Source organism: Anomaloglossus baeobatrachus, chromosome 5, assembly GCF_048569485.1.
Source record: "Anomaloglossus baeobatrachus isolate aAnoBae1 chromosome 5, aAnoBae1.hap1, whole genome shotgun sequence".
Taxonomy (NCBI): Eukaryota; Metazoa; Chordata; class Amphibia; order Anura; family Aromobatidae; genus Anomaloglossus; species Anomaloglossus baeobatrachus.
The window spans coordinates 465,078,007-465,093,889 of NC_134357.1; the positions used below are offsets into that span (position 1 = coordinate 465,078,007).

Genomic DNA, 15,883 nt, shown 5'->3' on the forward strand with positions numbered 1-15,883 from the left:
GCACCTGATACCTCAGGGGTGCTACATAGACATGTCCATTTTTTCCTAGCAGCACGGATCAAATACGTACAACACATGGATGGTATCCATGTGACATCCGTGTGACACCTACCAGAAAAAAAAAAACGCATGAAACTAAAATAATTAATTGTAATAATTAATTTATTTTTATATGTTAAAGATTTGCAAAGATAGATAGACAGATAGATAGATATTGAAATAAATAGTAACACTGCATAAAAAAGAAGCAAAGCGGGTGTAATGCCCCCCAACAAAACTTAAATCCTTTGATAACAATACATAAGCAGAAAAAAAACACAGACAGTACTCCAAAATAAAGTGAAAAAAGTGGACTTTATCAGCCCATATGGCGTGGCAACGTTTTGGCTGTTTCCAACCTTTGTCAAAGTTTCATAAAGGGTGGAGACAGCTGAAATCTTGAGACGCCATATTGGCTAATAAAGTTCACTTTTTTCACTTTATTTTGGAGTGCTGCTGTGACGCCCCTGGACTATCAGGTCGTCAGAGGGTATTGCAAAATCTACCCTCCTGTGCAGTATCCACCTCCTTGTTGGTTATGGGTCCCTAACCACATGGCGTTGCCTACATCAGCTAATCAAAATCCTAGATACACCCTGCACCACACCCACCAGACACACCAGTGGACGGCTTGAGTGGAATAGAGTCGCCCACCTGGGGGGGTCTGGGCGGGGAGGTGAGGAGTTTAGGAAGTGAGTCAGTTAGTGGTAGTTGGTGAGAGAGAAGCCCTCGAGCTGTGAGGAGCTCTGAGGAGATCTGGAGCGGGGACTCCCATAAGGAGACTGTCTAGGTTGCAGACGGTGGTCTGGGCCTAGAGGAGCTGGACCCCCAGTCGTAGGGGATCGTGGCAAAGGGCTCGGGTCTGTCGAGCAGGACAGCCGGCGGCCTTGCACCATCACCGGGCTGGGACCAAGGCACGACGGGGTACATCAACATATTAAAAAGTAAAAGCCATGAATATCCGATATAATCCAATGAAGTGAATCTGAAGTAGTCCACAAAAACGAACCTGAAAGACATAAAAAGATAGAATTAATTAAATAAAGACAGGACCCAGTCCCTTGTTCACCAATTTATTTCCAAAAGAACCCCACGCAGCTCTGATGTAATCAACATGGAGGTGCCGTAACGTTCCCCGACTTAGTGGCCCAGTGTATGGAGAACCTTCAGAGAACAAGACCCATAGGCTGTAACAGCAGCCACTGCCGGGTCTCAAGCTGCACTCTGTGAGAGGCAGCTGCAGTGACGAATGGTGACGTCATAATGTTACTACAGATCATAGCAACCAGGTCACACAGAGGGTAGCACGAGAGCCGGCAGCAGTGATGAGCTGTGACGTCATGAGGTTACCGCCAGCAACCAGGTTACACAGAGGGTAGCACAAGAGTCGGCAGCAGTGAAGAGCGGTAACATCATGAGGTTACCGAAGTTCACAGCAACCAGGTTACACAGAGGGTAGCACAAGAGCCGGCAGCAGTGAAGAGCGGTAACTTCATGAGGTTATCGAAGTTCACAGCAGCCGACTCTCGCACTACCTGCTATGTGACCCGGAGGCAGTGAAGTGCGGATGTCACACAGATAGCCCAAGAATGACACACATGTACACACGGATAAACAAAATGGACTGTGCAACACTTGTGATTTTTCAACGGACGTGTGAAGAGGGCCTTAGCAAGAGGCCATCAGTAATCATTAGACAACATCTGTATCAATTACTGTCTAAAGCCTGCTTTACACCTTACGATTTTGCATACGATATCGTATGCGATCGTACCCACCCCCATCGTATGTGCGGCACGTTCAATTTGTTGACCGTGTCGCACAAACGATTATTTGCTGTCACACGTACTTACCCTTCCATACGACCTCGCTGTGGGCAGCGAACATCCACTTCCTGGAGTGGGAGGGTCGTTCAGCGTCACAGCGACGTCACGCGGCAGCCGGCCAATAGAAGCGGAGGGGTGGAGATGAGCGGGACGTAAACATCCCGCCCACCTCCTTCCTTCCGCATTGCCGGCGGGAGCCGCGAGACGCAGGTAAGCTGCAGTTCATCGTTTCCGGGGTGTCACACACTGCGATGTGTGCTACCTCGGGAACATTGAACAACCCCACGTTCAATTATTAGGAATTGAACGACGTGTATGCGATGAACGTTTTAACGTTCAATCGCAATCGCACATAGCTGTCACACGTTACAATATAACTTACGATGCCGGATGTGCGTCACTTACGACGTGACCCCGCCGACACATCGTAAGATATATTGTAGCGTGTAAAGCCCGCTTAAGATTAGACTCACCATTTGTGAAAAAATAAAGGGAGAAAGAAACATTGCCGTTCCCTTATGCTCTATTCACATGTCCATTTCTTATCTATTTATAATGGAACTTGTATATAAAAAGATTGGGTCCTTTAAAAATGGAGCAAAAACAGATGCACATTTTGTTTCCAGCATGTCTTTTTGTTCTAGTTGTAACAGATTTGTTATTACTAACGATGTCTCTGACCTATTCTTATGTTCTGGAAATGCGCAGTGCTTAAAATACAGATCCATTAATGGATGACCATCCTATTATTATCTGGTTCTCAAAGAATACAATAATAATAAAACATACCCAGTTGTTATCCTTTTTTTTGGCCGGAAAAAAGTTCTGCAAACTGTGTTTTGCGATCCAGTTAAAAAAACAACAACAGAAAAATAGATAAAATTCAGCCCCCATTCAAATAAATCAATCCTGTGCTGTATTATATTTCCATCTATATTTAAATAGTTAGTAAAGCGCCACTGATTGGCCGCCAGGATTGTGTGACGTAACACTAATACCAGGTGAGTATAAGAGTTATTTTAAAAGGGGGAAAACATATTATTTGGGAAGGGAATGTCTGAGTAGTGGACAACTCTTTTAATTCATGGATAAAATCTGTTTTCAGTGGATATAGATTTCACATCCTTGAGATAGGAGATGACAGTTGGTGCTCATAACTAGAGATGAGCGAACCGGTCCCGGTTCGGCTCGAGGCCGGTTCGCCGAACGGAGGTCCCGTTCGAGTTCGGCTCGTCGAACGTTCGACGAACCGAACTCGAACTGCATAGGAAACAATGGCAGGCAATCACAAACACAGAAAAACACCTAGAAAACACCCTCAAAGGTGTCCAAAAGGTGACAAACAACTCACAACACATGGGAAAGTGACAAGGACATATACTCATGCGAAAACAAAACAGCTGGACAAGGAAAAAGAGGAGGAGACACAGATATAGGCATGGCACGCCCTTATAAACTCATGTAAAACACCGCAAGGTGACTCCAAGCGGAGCCTCCCTTTTTTCCAAAAATTGTGCCGCACACACACCCACCCCTTCAGTGGCAGTAGTTGTGCCCCAGTTGTACACTTCACAGCTAGATTTGCATCAAGCACATTCCAAAATACGCCATAATTAACCGTCCCCAGGATGACACCGGAGTAGGTAGCAAAGTCTTTGCTGACCCATGACTTGTTCATCTTGGCTTCTTTTAAAAACAATGTAAGCAAAGGTTACTCCAAGCGGAGTCTCCCTTTTTTCCAAAAATTGGGCCCCACACACACCCACCCCTTCAGTGGCAGCAGTTGTGCCCCAGTTGTACACTTCACAGCTAGATTTGCATCAAGCACATTCAAAAATACGCCATAATTAACCGTCCCCAGGATGACACCGGAGTAGGTAGCAAAGTCTTTGCTGACCCATGACTTGTTCATCTTGGCTTCTTTTAAAAACAATGTAAGCAAGGGTTACTCCAAGCGGAGTCTCCCTTTTTTCCAAAAATTGGGCCCCACACACACCCACCCCTTAAGTGGCAGCAGTTGTGCCCCAGTTGTACACTTCACAGCTAGATTTGCATCAAGCACATTCAAAAATACGCCATTCTTATCCGTCCCCAGGATGACACCGGGGTAGGTAGCAAAGTCTTTCCTGATCCCAGCTCTGTTCATCTTGGCTTCTTTTAAAAACACAGCAAGCAAGGGTTACTGCAAGCGGAGTCTCCCTTTTTTCCAAAAATTGGGCCCCACACACACCCACCCCTTCAGTGGCAGCAGTTGTGCCCCAGTTGTACAATTCACAGCTAGATTTGCATCAAGCACATTCAAAAATACGCCATTCTTATCCGTCCCCAGGATGACACCGGGGTAGGTAGCAAAGTCTTTCCTGATCCCAGCTCTGTTCATCTTGGCTTCTTTTAAAAACACAGCAAGCAAGGGTTACTCCAAGCGGAGTCTCCCTTTTTTCCAAAAATTGGGCCACACAGACACCCCATCAGTGGCAGCACTTGTGCCCTAGTTGCAAACATGATGTTTTGATTTGCATCAAGCACATTCAAAAATACGGCCTAATTAACCGTCCCCAGGATGACACCAGGGTAGGTAGCAAAGTCTTTCCTGATCCCAGCTCTGTTCATCTTGGCTTCTTTTAAAAACACAGCAAGCAAGGGTTACTCCAAGCGGAGTCTCCCTTTTTTTTCAAAAAATTGTGCCCCACACACACCCACCCATTCAGTGGCAGCACTTGTGCCCTAGTTGTACACTTCACAGCTAGATTTGCATCAAGCACATTAAAAAATACGCCATTCTTATCCGTCCCCAGGATGACACCGGGGTAGGTAGCAAAGTCTTTCCTGATCCCAGCTCTGTTCATCTTGGCTTCTTTTAAAAACACAGCAAGCAAGGGTTACTCCAAGCGGAGTCTCCCTTTTTTCCAAAAATTGGGCCCCACACACACCCACCCCTTCAGTGGCAGCAGTTGTGCCCCAGTTGTACAATTCACAGCTAGATTTGCATCAAGCACATTCAAAAATACGCCATTCTTATCCGTCCCCAGGATGACACCGGGGTAGGTAGCAAAGTCTTTCCTGATCCCAGCTCTGTTCATCTTGGCTTCTTTTAAAAACACAGCAAGCAAGGGTTACTCCAAGCGGAGTCTCCCTTTTTTCCAAAAATTGGGCCCCACACACACCCACCCCTTCAGTGGCAGCAGTTGTGCCCCAGTTGTACACTTCACAGCTAGATTTGCATCAAGCACATTCAAAAATACGCCATTCTTATCCGTCCCCAGGATGACACCGGGATAGGTAGCAAAGTCTTTCCTGATCCCAGCTCTGTTCATCTTGGCTTCTTTTAAAAACACAGCAAGCAAGGGTTACTCCAAGCGGAGTCTCCCTTTTTTCCAAAAATTGGGCCCCACACACACCCACCCCTTCAGTGGCAGCAGTTGTGCCCCAGTTGTACAATTCACAGCTAGATTTGCATCAAGCACATTCAAAAATACGCCATTCTTATCCGTCCCCAGGATGACACCGGGGTAGGTAGCAAAGTCTTTCCTGATCCCAGCTCTGTTCATCTTGGCTTCTTTTAAAAACACAGCAAGCAAGGGTTACTCCAAGCGGAGTCTCCCTTTTTTCCAAAAATTGGGCCCCACACACACCCACCCCTTCAGTGGCAGCAGTTGTGCCCCAGTTGTACACTTCACAGCTAGATTTGCATCAAGCACATTCAAAAATACGCCATAATTAACCGTCCCCAGGATGACACCGGAGTAGGTAGCAAAGTCTTTCCTGATCCCAGCTCTGTTCATCTTGGCTTCTTTTAAAAACACAGCAAGCAAGGGTTACTCCAAGCGGAGTCTCCCTTTTTTTCCAAAAATTGTGCCCCACACACACCCACCCATTCAGTGGCAGCACTTGTGCCCTAGTTGTACACTTCACAGCTAGATTTGCATCAAGCACATTCAAAAATACGCCATTCTTATCCGTCCCCAGGATGACACCGGGGTAGGTAGCAAAGTCTTTCCTGACCCCAGCTCTGTTCATCTTGGCTTCTTTTAAAAACACAGCAAGCAAGGGTTACTCCAAGCGGAGTCTCCCTTTTTTCCAAAAATTGGGCCACACAGACACCCCATCAGTGGCAGCACTTGTGCCCTAGTTGCAAACATGATGTTTTGATTTGCATCAAGCACATTCAAAAATACGGCCTAATTAACCGTCCCCAGGATGACACCAGGGTAGGTAGAAAAGTCTTTCCTGATCCCAGCTCTGTTCATCTTGGCTTCTTTTAAAAACACAGCAAGCAAGGGTTACTCCAAGCGGAGTCTCCCTTTTTTTCCAAAAATTGTGCCCCACACACACCCACCCATTCAGTGTCAGCACTTGTGCCCTAGTTGTACACTTCACAGCTAGATTTGCATCAAGCACATTCCAAATACACAAGCATTTACTCTCCCCAGGATGACACAGGGGTTGTAAATTCCTTCTGGATCCATGACTTGTTCATTTTGATGAACGTCAGTCTGTCCACATTGTCACTGGACAGACGTGTGCGCTTATCTGTCAGCACACACCCAGCAGCACTGAAGACACGTTCAGAGACAACGCTGGCAGCTGGACACGACAAAATCTCCAAGGCGTAAGTTGATAGCTCTGGCCATTTTTCTAGGTTTGAAGCCCAAAAGGAGCAAGGCTCCAGTTGCACAGTCATGGCATCGATGTTCATTTGGAGATACTCCTGTATCATCCTCTCCAGCCGTTGACTATGTGTCAGACTTGTTGTCTCTGGTGGCCTTGCAAAGGAGGGTCTAAAAAAATTATGAAAAGATTCCATAAAATTGCTGTTACCAGCACCAGATACGGTCCTACTGGTACGTGTAGACTGTTGAAGATGACGAGACCGTCCCATGTTTGTCAAGTTACAACTGGGAGATTCACTCCCTGCACCTGCACGGTTGTTTGGTGGAAAAGCGGATCTAAGATCGAGTAACAGCTTCTGCTGATACTCCTGCATACGTGTGTCCCTTTCTATGGCTGGAATTATGTCACAAAATTTGGACTTGTACCGGGGATCTAATAGTGTGGCAAGCCAGTAGTCATCATCACTTCTAATTTTGACAATACGAGGGTCATGTTGGAGGTAGTGCAACAAGAAGGCACTCATGTGTCTTGCGCAGCCATGCGGACCAAGTCCACGCTGTGTTTGTGGCATTGAGGTGCTAACCGTTCTTTCGTCCTCTGACATCTCCCCCCAACCTCTTTCAACTGAAATTTGACCAAGGTCTCCCTCATCTGCTGAGTCTTCCATGTCCATGGACAGTTCGTCCTCCATTTCTTCATGTCCTCCTGCACCTTCCTCAACATCTCGCCTGCTACCATGCGCCCTTGTTGATCCCTGTCCCCCATGCTCCCATGCCTGGCGCCTTGGTGATGATGAACGTCTGGACCTCGGTGATGTTGTTGTCCCTTGCGCATATGAATCCTCCTGTAGTTCATCCCCTTCCTGTTGTCCCACCCCCTGACTCCGAATAGTGTTTAGCGTGTGTTCCAGCATGTAAATGACTGAAATCGTCATGCTGATAATGGCATTGTCAGCGCTAAACATATTCGTCGCCATGTCGAAACTGTGCAGAAGGGTGCATAGGTCCTTGATCTGAGACCACTCCATCAGGGTGATCTGACCCACCTCTGCATCTCGTTGGCCCAGGCTATACGTCATGACGTATTGCACCAGGGCTCGGCGGTGCTGCCACAGTCGCTGTAACATGTGGAGAGTTGAATTCCAGCGTGTCGGCACATCGCATTTCAGGCGATGAACCGGCAGGCCGAAAGACTTCTGGAGCGATGCAAGTCGCTCAGCTGCGGCGCTTGAACGGCGGAAGTGAGCAGACAGTTTTCGTGCCCTGTTCAGAAGGCCATCTAGCCCGGGATACTGTGTTAAAAATTGCTGCACGACAAGGTTCAACACGTGAGCCATACAAGGTACGTGTGTCACCTTGCCCAGGCGAAGGGCCGCACCCAGGTTTGCAGCATTGTCGCACACGGCCTTACCAGGCTGCAGGTTGAGTGGAGACAACCATTTATTAAACTCGGACCGCAGAGCTGACCACAACTCCTCAGCTGTGTGACTCTTATTCCCAAGACATGTCAAGCTAAAGACCGCCTGATGCCGTTGCGCTCTGCTGCCAGCATAGTAATGAGGGGTGCGTGATTCCTTCTGCGCAGTGAGAACGCTGGTGGCCTGACCAGGCAGGCTTGGGGCGGAGGTGGAGGACCCAGATGAGGTGGAGGATGCAGAAGCAGTGGCGGAACTTGGACAGACAGAGGATTGACACACAAGTCGTGGGGACGGCAAAACTTGTGCAGCAGACCCTTCACCATCTATCACCATAGTTACCCAGTGCCCAGTCAGCGACATGTAACGTCCCTGTCCATGCTTACTGGTCCAAGTATCGGTGGTGAAATGCACCCGTTCACACACAGAGTTTCTCAATGAAGCGGTGATGTTGTGTGCGACATGCTGGTGTAGCGCGGGCACACCTTTCTTAGAGAAGTAGTGGCGACTAGGCATCTGGTACTGGGGCACAGCGACAGACATAAGGTCTCTAAAATCCTGTGTGTCCACTAGGCGGAAAGGCAGCATTTCGGTAGCCAACAGCTTACAGAGGGATAGAGTCAACCTCTTAGCTTTGTCATGGGTCGCAGGAAGTGGCCTTTTATTTGACCACATCTGAGGGACAGAGATCTGGCTGCTGTGTGTAGACGGTGTTGAGTAGGGTGTCCCTGGAAAAATGCAGGTTTGTGAGGAAAGTGCAGGCGGAGACATGATGTTGTCTTCATCCAAAGTTGGTGCTATCGATGTCTGAGAGAGCTGTACACACTCACTTGTTTCCCCTTCCAAAACAACTGACGACCTACCAAGCAAACTGCCTGTTGCGGTTACAGTGGTGGAAGTTGTGGGTGGAAAAACAGGTGTGACAGCTGTCCCCACAGTCCTAGAAGATGACGAGCGCGCGGATGCACTGGAAGGGGCAGGCGGTGGATGGTTCGCTCCGCTAGGCCGCATTGCAGCACGGTGAGCTTCCCACCGGGCCATATGATATTTATTCATGTGACGATTCATGGAAGAAGTTGTCAAACTGCTGAGGTTTTGACCTCTACTAAGAGAACCATGACAAATTTTACAGATCACATAATTTGGGCGATCTTTTTCTATGTCAAAAAAGGACCAGGCTAGGCAAGGCTTAGAGGCCATGCGACCTGTTGATCCACCCCGAATAATGCTCAGAGGCAGAGTGGTGGCTGAGGATGCAGTTGTAGACGTGCTACCAGTGCTCCGACTCTGTCCAGGAAGGCGCAAGGTAACTTCGTCGTCGGTTGCATCCTCCTCCACCGCCTCTGTTGACCTCCTCGAGTGCCTGACTGGGGGTTGACAGTAGGTGGGATCTAGAACTTCATCATCAATTGTTGTGTTTGCACTCCCCTCCCCCTCAGACCGAGCCTCTTCTTGCCCTGACCGAATATTTAAGTTGTCATCCCAATCGGGTATCTGCGTCTCATCTTCATCAGAATGTTCCTCATTGTCTATAACCACAGGTGTTACAGTTTGTGACAAAGGGTCAACATTATGCTCAGAAACTTGTTCCTCACGGCCTGAATCCGAGTCACAAAGGTTCTGGGCATCACTGCAGACCATTTCCTGTTCTGTACTCACTGTAGCTTGGGAGCAGACCTCTGATTCCCAGGCTATAGTGTGACTGAACAGCTCTGCAGACTCAGCCATCTCAGTTCCACCATACTGTGCAGGGCTGATGGAGACTTCAGAGCTGGGAGAAATAAAGTGTGATTGGGATGACAACTCAGAGGACTGGTGTTTTTTGGATGCGGTACTTGAAGTGGCTGAGAGGGCACTTGTTGGACCACTTGAGATCCATTCAAGCATTTTCCTTTTTTGCCCATCATCTACCTTTCTTCCTGTTGTTCGTGTCCGTAAAAAAGGGAGCACATCGGATTGTCCATGGTAAGTAGTAGACATCTTACTTTTGCTGGTAGATGGTCTATCTTCAGCAGATGATAATGGAGCTTTGCCACCTTCCCCACGGACAAAATCGTTTTTGCCTTTTCCACCACGCCTCTTCCCCTTTCCACCAGCATCTGTCATTTTGCCACTCATGTTGATTGCGATAAGATTGTGGACTGAAAATGTGGTAGTAAAAATTGAGAGGTGGTGTAGATTGCAGTGGTGGTCTAGCTTTATTAACAGCAGAATAATAAAGAATAAATATCACTGACAATGCAACTACGGCCCTTAAACTGGCAGCAAAAATTGCTAGTATAATGGCTTAGTTATAATGAGTTGGAGTGTGCAATGCAGGCAGACGCGCTCTGCAAATGTCTTTGCACTAGTGGGACTATAGCAAAGTCCAATAGCCACGTTTAGGATGCCACTAGGTACACTGAGTGTTTGCTAGTATAATGGCTTAGTTATAATGAGTTGGAGTGTGCAATGCAGGCAGACGCGCTCTGCAAATGTCTTTGCACTAGTGGGACTATAGCAAAGTCCAATAGCCACAGATAGGATGCCACTAGGTACACTGAGTGTTTGCTAGTATAATGGCTTAGTTATAATGAGTTGGAGTGTGCAATGCAGGCAGACGCGCTCTGCAAATGTCTTTGCACTAGTGGGACTATAGCAAAGTCCAATAGCCACAGATAGGATGCCACTAGGTACACTGAGTGTTTGCTAGTATAATGGCTTAGTTATAATGAGTTGGAGTGTGCAATGCAGGCAGACGTGCTCTGCAAATGTCTTTGCACTAGTGTGACTATAGCAAAGTCCAATAGCCACAGATAGGATGCCACTAGGTACACTGAGTGTTTGCTAGTATAATGGCTTAGTTAAAAAGAGTTGGAGTGTGCAATGCAGGCAGATGTGCTCTGCAAATGTCTTTGCACTAGTGGGACTATAGCAAAGTCCAATAGCCACGTTTAGGATGCCACTAGGTTCACTGAGTGTTTGCTAGTATAATGGCTTAGTTATAATGAGTTGGAGTGTGCAATGCAGGCAGACGCGCTCTGCAAATGTCTTTGCACTAGTGGAACTATAGCAAAGTCCAATAGCCACAGATAGGATGCCACTAGGTACACTGAGTGTTTGCTAGTATAATGGATTAGTTATAATGAGTTGGAGTGTGCAATGCAGGCAGACGCGCTCTGCAAATGTCTTTGCACTAGTGGGACTATAGCAAAGTCCAATAGCCACGTTTAGGATGCCACTAGGTACACTGAGTGTTTGCTAGTATAATGGCTTAGTTATAATGAGTTGGAGTGTGCAGAGGACAGGAGGGTACAGTGCCAGGATTGTGGGGTCTGGGTAGAGGAAAGGAAGCCTGCCTTTCTATTCCCTTCTAATAGGGAAATGCAGGGAGGAAATCCCTGACCTTGGCTACACAGACGCTGTCGCTGTTTTCAGGACCTGTCACCTTAACTCTGACCCTGCCGGTTTGAGCCCTTAAAAGGACTGCTAGAAAGTGCTCTCCCTAAGCTGTCTAACGCTGTGTATGCAGTGCATACAGCTGTATCGGCGATAGGACTCAGGAGGACGGCGCTGCGACAGTGATGTCTGACACCAAAGACGCAGAAGAGATAATGGCGTCCTGGAGGAAAATGTCCGGTTTTATAATGCAGGGACATGTGACATGGACATCCTATCACACATGCTGTTGCTTCTCTGGCTAAAAGTCCACTTAGCTGTGTGTGTGTCTGGGATTGGCTGACATGCTGGCCCGCCGTACAAGACGCGCGCGCTTAGGGAAGGAAGACAAGAAAAAAAAAAAAAAATGGCGATCGCCATTATAGAAACAGCAGTCATCTGAAGGCGCTGTTCACGCACACTATACACTGAAATGTCATAATAGTGTGATTCACAGAGTGACTTACACTATTACAGCGGAAACCAAGCTAGGATTTAGCTGTTTTTTTGCTGCTAGAACCATTCTCGAACGTTTCTAGAACCATCGAGCTTTTGCAAAAACCTCGAGTTCTAGTTCGATCTAGAACATGCCCCAAAATCACTCGAGCCTAGAACTGGAGAACCTCGAACCACGAACCGCGCTCAACTCTACTCATAACGTTCTATGGAGAAATGTAACTGTCAGTTCTGGAGAACATGCTGCAGAATGTCTGTTAGCCTCTAGCTGCTCCATGCCCAACATTCCCAACAATGGGAAAATCTGTGTCCACTCTATAATAATAATCCTTATTTACATATAATGCCATTAATTCAACAGCGCTTTACATATATCAGCAACTCTGTTTCCATTGGGCTCACTATCTAAATTCTCTAACTATAAGGCCCCTTTCACATGGCATTTTTCTCTACGTCCACAGGACCCACTCTGCAAAGCGTGCTCCGGACGCATGCGCCCGACAGGGCCATTCACTGTTATGGAGCGCACTGCGTTAGTGTGTGCTCTGTTTTGTGCCATTTTTTGCACATATACGTTTCTGCAGACAGACACCCGAACGTACTCCTCTACGTCCGGTTATCCGTCTGCAGAAACGTATATGTGCAAAAAATGGCACAAAACAGAGCACACGCTAACACAGTGCGCTCCATAACAGTGAATCAACAATGAAAAGGGTGGTGTGCTAATGAGGAGATCACCAAAACAATAATGGCAATAAATGTTCAAAAGTTTATTGTAGGAAAAACACCAACATAGTTTAAAAACATCTAAAAACATGAAGTACAATAAACATCAGAGGTTTGCTATAATAAAGCATAAGCCTCTGAGAAGTGTCCAGCTCAGAGATTTTAGACCATGTACTGCAATCAATAACACCAATGAAGCATAATCATATAGCATGCAAAAAAACCCTAAAGATATAGGTGTCAGTCCTAAAGACAAATGGCTAATACATTAATATGTAAAAATCAATATGCAAAAATGCCCACATACATATATCAATCCAATCAACCATAGGATAGGGCATGGAAAAGCTTGTAAGATGGAATAAAGCAGGTTTACATATAAGTAAATATATACAACGCCATAATCTTTACCAGAATCACAATGATGGAAAAAGAGACATGCAAAATAACTCCCATTAAGGCAAACAGAGCAATGGTGAAAAAGCAGTCATGGAGGAGGTGGAGACCTAAAGCAACCCCCCCCCAACGCTTATCGCCATATCCAGATAGCTTCCTCAGGGAAAAACGGGGTGTTTTTTTTTTTTTTTTCAAATACCATAACCGTGAATGGAACCGTCGGGCGCATGCGTCCAGAGCACGCTTTGCAGAGTGGGGGAGGGGCGGTCCGGACGGATGTCCCGACGGGACCTGTGGACGTAGAGAAAAACGCAATGTGAAAGGGGCCTAAGTCTTTGGAGTGTGGGAGGAAACCCCCACAAACACAGGGAGAACATACAAACTCCTTGTAGATGTTGTACTTGGTGAGATTTGAACCCAGGACCCCAGGAGAGCAGTGCTAACCGCTGAGCAACTGTGCATACAGATTCTACACCTGAAATGAGAGTAAATGATCAGTTAAGGAGGAGAAAGATGCAGATTTCTCTGATGAGATATATTATAAAGTTGCTTATTTTCACTATTTGATTTATTAATTAAAATGATGGTTGTTCTTTAACCCCTTCATGACCAATGACGCCCCTATACGTCATTGGTCTTGTCTATCCCTTTAACGCAGGCTCGTGTGGTGCGCCCGCATTATTTTATTCCTCGCACATATCGTTACAAAAAAAAAATCAAAACGCCAGAATTACTGTTTTTTGGTCGTCGCAACATTGCATTAAAATTTAATAACAGGTGATCAAAACATCACATCTACCTATAAATGGTATAATTAAAAGCATCAACTCATGGCGCAAAAAATAAGCCATCAATAATCCCCACACACTAAAAAATTAGAACCCTGTTAGACAAAAGCGCAATTATTTATTGACAAATTTCAGATTTTTTTCCACCACTTGGCTAAAAGTAAAACTAAACATGTTTGGCATCTACAAACTTGTACTGACCTGGGGAATCATATTATATATAACCAGGCCATAGCCAATGAGAAATAAGGGCAGAAACGTTCAAAAAAACATAAAGGGGAACCCCAATAAAATGTAACTTTTAATCGTGTTACTTAAAAAGTGAAAGACCAAGTCACAAAAAAAGAAAATGAATCAAGTGCAGAATATATAATAACATATGCTAGGAAGGATATGAACAAACAGACTGGCCCTAAATAAGCCCTAGTCAGGCTCTCTCTGCCTAGCTTCAGTGAGTATGAGAAAAGGTATTGGTGAGTCATATGTGGCTCCACCACCAACTCCACCGCCCCACCACCTCAAAATAACGGGAAAGACACCTGTTTGGATTAAATAGGCTAAAGCATCCTTTTATTAACAAACAACAAGTATAACAATCACTTTAATGAAAAAAGAGAACAGTCCTCGAAGCCCCAGAACCTCTTACAGGTGACCCATAAATCTGAACTCAGTCTGACTTTTCCTCTAGGCACTTGTTAGCCAACCCGGCTCTGTCACCATAAATCCAATCTCCTGTACGCACTTTTCAGTCCTTCCCTTGGGAGTTCCCTTACTTGCCGCCAATTGACTGAATTTCACTTGAGGGTTCCAGAACCTTGTGGGCTTCTCCCCCAGCAATCCACAAATAACCACATCCACCAACATCGAGGACCTTCCCTCCTACGCCACTCTGCAATGACAGAAAAATTGAACAAAAGCAACCCATTTTCATTCCTAAAACCCATTCCACCGATTACAGAAGAAAATCAAAGCCCTTTGTACTACAAGCTGCTACCAAAACTTCAATAAAAGTGGGTGGGATATTCCTAGCTGGGTCGTGCCTAAAATGGCTGACCCTATAAGATGGACGTCCCCTTATATACCCTTTTTGCTTATGTCTCCTCTTTAAAAAAAAAACCAGCCCCATAATGATGCTTCCATAACATTCCATAATTAATTAACCCCTATAGTGCCACAACTCCATTAAACACATCAATTCCTGCTTCAAACTCTGTCCCTTTTATGGCTGTACTCACCTGATCGGCCTTCACTGCATTCACACAGAACTCTGCAGAACCCTGGTTCTTAGGATCGTTAGGGGTCTAATCATCAGCAATCTGGAATTTATCCTCTATCTCATGGATAGGGGATACCTTCCAAACTTGAGACTATCCCATTCATGCTGCATTAAGAGTGTCATGACAGTGATGAGTAACTGATTCAGGGGTACCTAGACTGGCCCTCAGACTGGGGACCCTGCACTGGCCCTCATCCCAGTGGTACACCCTATGGTGGAAAGGTCTGAACCACCAGCATGACCCTAACTCTTGTCTGAACCCTGGTTTGACACCCCCTCTTCCCCCACCCCTGGGGAGGGCTGGGACCGAAGTAACAAAGCCCACAAATAATGCAGACAGGGGAAAACCAAAACATATACACACTGCAAATACACACAAGGGAGAGACAACACTTGCAGAGGAAGAAATAAGATACAGGGAGTAAATAAACTGACAACAGGGATATTTCCACACCACACAAGATATCATACAACTGATCACCAGAAACTAGATCATATGCTAAAGACTGGAATCACTGGAGCAATACTGGAGCTATAATCGGTGATGAAGTACCAGATCCAGCATATTATAAAGGATGGAGGCGGCTGTGAGTGATCATAAGCAACCTGAGCTCCTAGCAGCAGTTCACAAGCCAGTAAGAATTAACTTCTGCTGTACTGATGAGTAGTGAACAAGAAACAACTGATGTCTGGCTTAAGAGACACCAGCTTGCCTGTCAGGCTCTGCAGTATGAACAGTGTCTGACACAGCTATGTCATCTAGTGAGTGCAGGGTAGAACACCGCTTGATAAAGATATAAGAACTGAAAGTCACTTTTTTTGTTTGTGTTTTTTCCAAGTACTCGGAGTTCAGTGAACAAAATAAAAGACTGATAAATGACACATTTAACTGAGCTCCATCTGTCTGGGCTTCAGTATCATAGGATGAATGATC

At 46.0% G+C, this 15,883-nt stretch overlaps 1 long non-coding RNA gene across 1 annotated transcript in view; it reads right to left on the bottom strand.

Annotated features, from left to right (window-relative positions):
- Positions 1-573: 573 nt before the first annotated feature.
- LOC142311832 (uncharacterized) overlaps positions 574-15,883 on the bottom strand; it is a 463,490-nt gene continuing 448,180 nt past the window's right edge. The window contains exon 5 of the long non-coding RNA XR_012754302.1: positions 574-1,048. This is a non-coding gene — a long non-coding RNA (uncharacterized LOC142311832). The remainder of the gene's footprint in view (positions 1,049-15,883) is intronic.